Source organism: Abrus precatorius, unplaced genomic scaffold (genome assembly GCF_003935025.1).
Source record: "Abrus precatorius isolate BTA unplaced genomic scaffold, Abrus_2018 Scaffold4, whole genome shotgun sequence".
NCBI classification, from domain to species: Eukaryota; Viridiplantae; Streptophyta; class Magnoliopsida; order Fabales; family Fabaceae; genus Abrus; species Abrus precatorius.
In genome coordinates this window covers 22118482-22124848 of record NW_020874384.1, presented here as the reverse complement: position 1 = coordinate 22124848, position 6367 = coordinate 22118482, and the positions used below count along the sequence as shown (strand labels likewise).

At 31.2% G+C, this 6367-nt stretch overlaps 1 non-coding gene across 1 annotated transcript; it reads right to left on the bottom strand.

Moving 5' to 3' along the window:
• Window positions 1–5886: 5886 nt before the first annotated feature.
• TRNAR-UCU lies at window positions 5887–5958 on the bottom strand. The gene has a single exon. It is a non-coding gene; the product is annotated as a tRNA-Arg (tRNA).
• Window positions 5959–6367: the final 409 nt, after the last annotated feature.

Here is a 6367-nt window from a genome sequence, read left to right as displayed (position 1 = left end):
CGAGACGTGAGCAAAAGTCAGATTGGAGACGAATATGGTCCGTGGGTTCCATTTATTGGAACTATGTTTTTATTTATTTTTGTTTCTAATTGGTCAGGGGCTCTTTTGCCTTGGAAAATAATACAGTTACCTCACGGGGAGTTAGCTGCGCCCACAAATGATATAAATACTACCGTTGCATTAGCTTTACTTGCGTCAGTAGCATATTTCTATGCGGGTCTTTCAAAAAAAGGATTAGCTTATTTTAGTAAATACATCCAACCAACTCCAATCCTTTTACCGATTAACATCTTAGAAGATTTCACAAAACCCTTATCGCTTAGTTTTCGACTTTTCGGAAATATATTAGCTGATGAATTAGTAGTTGTTGTTCTTGTTTCTTTAGTGCCTTTAGTAGTTCCTATACCTGTCATGTTCCTTGGATTATTTACAAGCGGTATTCAAGCTCTTATTTTTGCTACTTTAGCTGCGGCTTATATAGGTGAATCCATGGAAGGCCATCATTGACTAGTTGTCGAAAAAAGTCTTTTTCGTTTAGCCCACCGCACATACACTGCGGCTCAAGATAATCTATTTTGGGAACAACATATATAATAGAAAGAAATTTGGAAATAATAATAAAAAAAAAGGGTTATTCCCCCCCCCCCCCCAAAAAAAATAAAGATGCAATAAAGTATAAATAAAATCAATATACAATTTAATGTAATAGTAAAATAGAAAAGATTACCAGAAAATTGTAAAAAAACTAGGAAAGAGATCCATCCAAAAGATCTTTTTCCTAGTTTTCCTAAAAAGACTTTTTGTTTGACCTATTTCGATTTTCCTCCAATGAATATTTTTTTTTTGTATTGTTATATTTTGTTTTGTTCATTCCATTTTTTGTTCATTCAATTATAACTATAACATATTAAATATTATTCTATATATATTATTAGATTATTTATTACTATTATTAGATATTAGATTCGATTATATATATAGAATTTAGATATATATATCTAATTCGATTAAGATATATTAGTATATTAGATATTCTATATTAGAAAAGTATAATATTTACATGTGATAAAAATATGCTATATAGAACTAGAACAGATTCCCGTTTCATTCATTCACATTCAATTTAACGATTGACCAAAAGATAATTCAAAAAAGAATTACATTTTTATCACTCAAATTCCAATATTTCTCTGCAATAATTCAGTCTAACGAATTGATTTCGATTTTGTATATCCATATCGGATAATAATAAAAGGATGAAAGAAGGATTTTCAAAAAAAAACCAAGATTCAAAAAAAATAGAGTAGGAGTGGGGGAAGTCAAACTGGGTATATATAATCCAATCACTATAAAACAACTCCTTCTTTTTTTTTTTAGATTTCAAATAATGATTCTCGAATCTGATTGAAACTAAAACACAAATAATTGGTTTACGGCATGGAAGAAATACATGTATATGTGATATTATATATAAACTAGTTATATATGAACTAACTATATATCTAAAAAAACTAACATTATATATCTAAAATTGCCCTGCTACTACTGTCAATTTCGATAGGGATTTAAAAAACAAAGTCCTTCCGTTTCATCTCTAATTATGAATTGAATAGTAAGAAATTCAAAAAAAAAAAAGAACGAAGAATTCAAAGAAGAGTTCCAAATTTAGGGTAAGATAAAAACTAAAATTGTATGGATTCACAAAAAAACTACGTGGATAGAAAAAGAAAAAATGAATATCGAACTAATTTGGATAGTTCAATAACTATTGTTATTTCAATTCGGAATTCTTAATTATTTCAACTGGATAAATCCTGGTGATTGAGTAATTAAGTCATAATTTATTGGTTGATTATATCATTAACTATTTCTTTTCTTTATTATTATTTATTTTTTATTTGGGGTGCGAGGAACTTATCATGAATCCACTGATTTCTGCCGCTTCCGTTATTGCTGCTGGGTTGGCCGTCGGGCTTGCTTCTATTGGACCTGGGGTTGGTCAAGGCACTGCTGCAGGGCAAGCTGTAGAAGGGATTGCGCGACAACCAGAGGCAGAGGGAAAAATACGGGGTACTTTATTGCTTAGTCTGGCTTTTATGGAAGCTTTAACAATTTATGGATTGGTTGTAGCATTAGCGCTTTTATTTGCGAATCCTTTTGTTTAGTTTAATCTTAAAAAAATAAATATATATATCCTTTTTCCGTGGACTTGCTTTGCTGTTCTTGCTTTGTCGAATTATATTAAGATTTCACTCTGATTTGTCTTCTTCCTTCTCTTTTTTAGCCCCCCTTTTTTAGTTTTATAAAATTTATCGAAAGTGTTAAAAACAACTATAAGAGATTTATGTAATTGACATAAGAAGTGGTATCGAATTCTACTAAGTATCATTCTTATAGGGAATCCTCCAATTGATTGATCAATTCAAATAATATATATATTAATATATACATATCTAAATAGATATATATATTTAGATATGTATTAATAGAATATTATTATTATTAAATGAATATTATTACTATTCATATTATTACTTATAATTACTAATAATTAATATGAATTTTTAGTAAAGAATGATATTTTTATTATATATAATAAAAATATCATATAAAAAAGAAATAACTAAAAAATAAAAAAATAGGAATTGTAGAAGGATAATTAGTCTATCCATAAAAGGAGATGAGATCATATGAAAAATATAACCGATTCTTTCCTTTACTTGGGCTACTGGCGATCCGCCGGAAGTTTCGGGTTTAATACCGATATTTTAGCAACAAATCCAATAAATCTAAGCGTAGTGCTAGGTGTATTGGTTTTTTTTTGGAAAGGGAGTGTGTGCGAGTTGTTTAATTTCAAGAATAGATTGGATCCAACCAATTGCACTTTTTTTTTCGTTATAACTAAGAAAATGTGCATAATCCCGCGAATTACTTCTCAATAAATTTTATTTTTTGAAAAAAAAAAAATATTTAAGAACCATAGCATTTCGCGATTCATTAGTAAATCCACTTTGATTCTCTATTAACCCAAAATTTTGGACTATTACATGGTTAAAGTAAACAATTTGAAGTCTAGACGCAGTGTAGTACTCTTTCTACCACTATGTTAATACAGAAATGAAATGATTTCAAAAAAAAATTTTTACAATTTTTCGATATAGAACACTCATGTCGATAAAACAGCTTGAACCCTCTTTACGGTGAAAATTGTAAAAACGTTTCAATTTCACCCTCCATTTATACAATGCGGAATCGATGACCTATGTATAAATTTATAAGAATTCTTTGGGATTTGAAGAAAAAAAACAACTTTGCTGACAATTATTTTTTTGTCAGAAGAGTCCTCCGAATATTCTGGTCTTGTTTTGGAATCGTTTTAAATATTTTTTCAATCTTTTTTTTTATAAATAGAGAGAGAGGATAGGCTCATTACATAAAAAAAGATAAGAAATTTCCCATAACATAAGTAATTTGAGTGTGAGAGCCAAATGAATCGAAAGATTCATGTTTGGTTCGGGAAGAGATCATAGACCATTTGAAATGAATGGAAGAGAATCTACTTTCATTAAATGATTTATTAGATAATCGAAACAGAGAATCTTTAAGAACTATTCGAAATTCAGAAGAACTACGGGGAAAGAGCTGTTCAACAGCTGGAAAAAGCCCAGGCCCTTAAGGAAAGTCGAAACGGAAGCAGATCGGTTTCGAGTGAATGGCTATTCTGAGATAGAACGAGAAAAATTAAATTTAATAATTCAATTTATACGACTTGGAACAATTAGAAAATTACAAAAATGAAACCATTTATTTTGAAAAACAAAGGGTGATTAATCAAGTCCGACAACGGGTTTTACAACAAGCCTTACAGGGAGCTCTTGAAACTCTGAAATAGTTGCTTGAATAACGAGTTACATTTACGTACTGTCAATGCTAATATTGGCATGTTTGGGACGATGAAAGAAAAAAATAAGTGATTAGTCCTCTACTATAATATCTACTATGTATAGGTATAGGCATTATTTTTTTTCTTCTAAAAAAAAATTAAGAAATATTCATGGTAACCATTCGTGCAGATGAAATTAGTAAAATTATCCGTGAACGTATTGAGCAATATAATACCGAAGTAAAAATTGTAAATACTGGTACCGTACTTCAAGTAGGCGACGGTATTGCTCGTATTTATGGTCTTGATGAAGTAATGGCGGGTGAATTAGTGGAATTTGAAGAGGGTACTATAGGCATTGCTTTGAAATTTGGAAATCAAAAAATGTTGGGTTTGTATTAATGGGTGATGGTTTGATGATACAAGAGGGAAGTTCGGGTAAAAGCAACAGGAAGAATTGCTCAGATACCAGTAAGTGAGGCTTATTTGGGTTCGTGTTATAAATGCCTTGGCTAAAACCTATTGACGGTCGAGGAAGAATATTTCAGCTTCGGGAATCTCGATTAATCGAATCTCCCGCTCCCCGGTATTTTTTTCGAGACGTTCCGTATATGAGCCTCTTCAAACAGGACTTATTGCTATTGATTCGATGATCCCCATAGGTCGTGGCCAACGAGAATTAATATTGGAGATAGACAAACGGGTAAAACAGCAGTAGCTACAGATACAATTCTCAATCAACAGGGACAAAATGTAATATGTGTTTATGTAGCTGTTGGTCAAAAAGCATCTTCTGTGGCTCAAGTGGTGACTACTTTACAAGAAAGAGGAGCAATGGAATACACTATTATAGTAGCTGAAACAGCAGATTCTCCAGCTACATTACAATACCTCGCCCCTTATACAGGAGCAGCTCTGGCTGAATATTTTATGTACCGCGAACGTCACACTTTAATCATTTATGATGATCCCTCCAAACAAGCACAGGCTTATCGCCAAATGTCTCTTCTATTACGAAGACCCCCAGGTCGCGAAGCCTATCCAGGGGATGTTTTTTATTTGCATTCGCGTCTTTTGGAAAGAGCCGCTAAATCAAGTTCTCAACTAGGCGAAGGAAGTATGACTGCTTTACCAATAGTTGAAACACAATCGGGAGATGTTTCAGCTTATATTCCTACTAATGTAATTTCTATTACAGATGGCCAAATATTCTTATCCGCCGATTTATTCAATGCTGGAATCAGACCGGCAATTAATGTCGGTATTTCCGTTTCCAGAGTTGGATCGGCGGCTCAAATTAAAGCCATGAAACAAGTAGCTGGTAAATTAAAATTGGAATTGGCACAATTCGCAGAATTAGAAGCTTTTGCACAATTCGCGTCTGATCTTGATAAAGCTACTCAAAATCAATTGGCAAGAGGTCAACGATTGCGCGAGTTGCTTAAACAATCCCAATCAGCCCCTCTCACTGTAGAAGAACAGATAATAACTATTTATACCGGAACGAATGGTTATCTTGATTCATTAGAAATTGGACAGGTAAGGAAATTTCTTGTTGAGTTACGTGCTTACTTAAAAATGAATAAACCCCAATTCAAAGAAATAATATCTTCTACCAAGACATTCACTGGGGAAGCGGAAGCCCTTTTGAAGGAAGTTATTCAAGAACAGATGGAACTCTTTTTACTCCAAGAACAAGTAGAAAAAAATTGATTAATAACTAACCAATTTTCTAATTATTATCTTTTAAAATCTTTTCTTTTAATTTGAATATAATTAATAATATTATATTAATTCGAATATAAAATAAATAATAAAATAATAAGAAATTCATGATTATTAAAGATTTATATATAGAAAGGGATAAAGCATAAATTGTATATATATATAAGATAAGTTATTCTTCTAAAGAAAGTTTTAGTGGCTCTTGCTCAGTTCAAATCATTCAAGATATTCTATTTTTAGAAATACGGAAATAAAAGGAAATATATAGGCAAATTATTTGCGTCCAATAGGATTTGAACCTATACCTAAGGTTTAGAAGACCTCTGTCCTATCCATTAGACAATGGACGCTTCTCTTTTTTTCTTTAACCTTTTTTTAAACCTTAGTTTAAAAAAGGTTAAAGAAAAAAAGAATTCTATCTATCTATCTATAGATAGATATAGATAGATAGAATAAAAAAAAATAGAATAATAAATAAATAATCAAATTCAATTGAATATAAATAACGAAAACTAAGTTAAAAAAGAAAAATGAATAATTAACAAATTCACTAAGAAATTTAGATTCATTCTAGAATAGAAAAAAGATAGATTCGAATAGAATAAATAGAGAGATAGGATATAAGCGGGTAGCGGGAATCGAACCCGCATCGTTAGCTTGGAAGGCTAGGGGTTATAGTCGACGTTGATTCATCATTATGATTTAACGTCTCTAATTCAAAGCCGAACGTGAAACTTTTGTTTCATTCGGCTCCTTTAT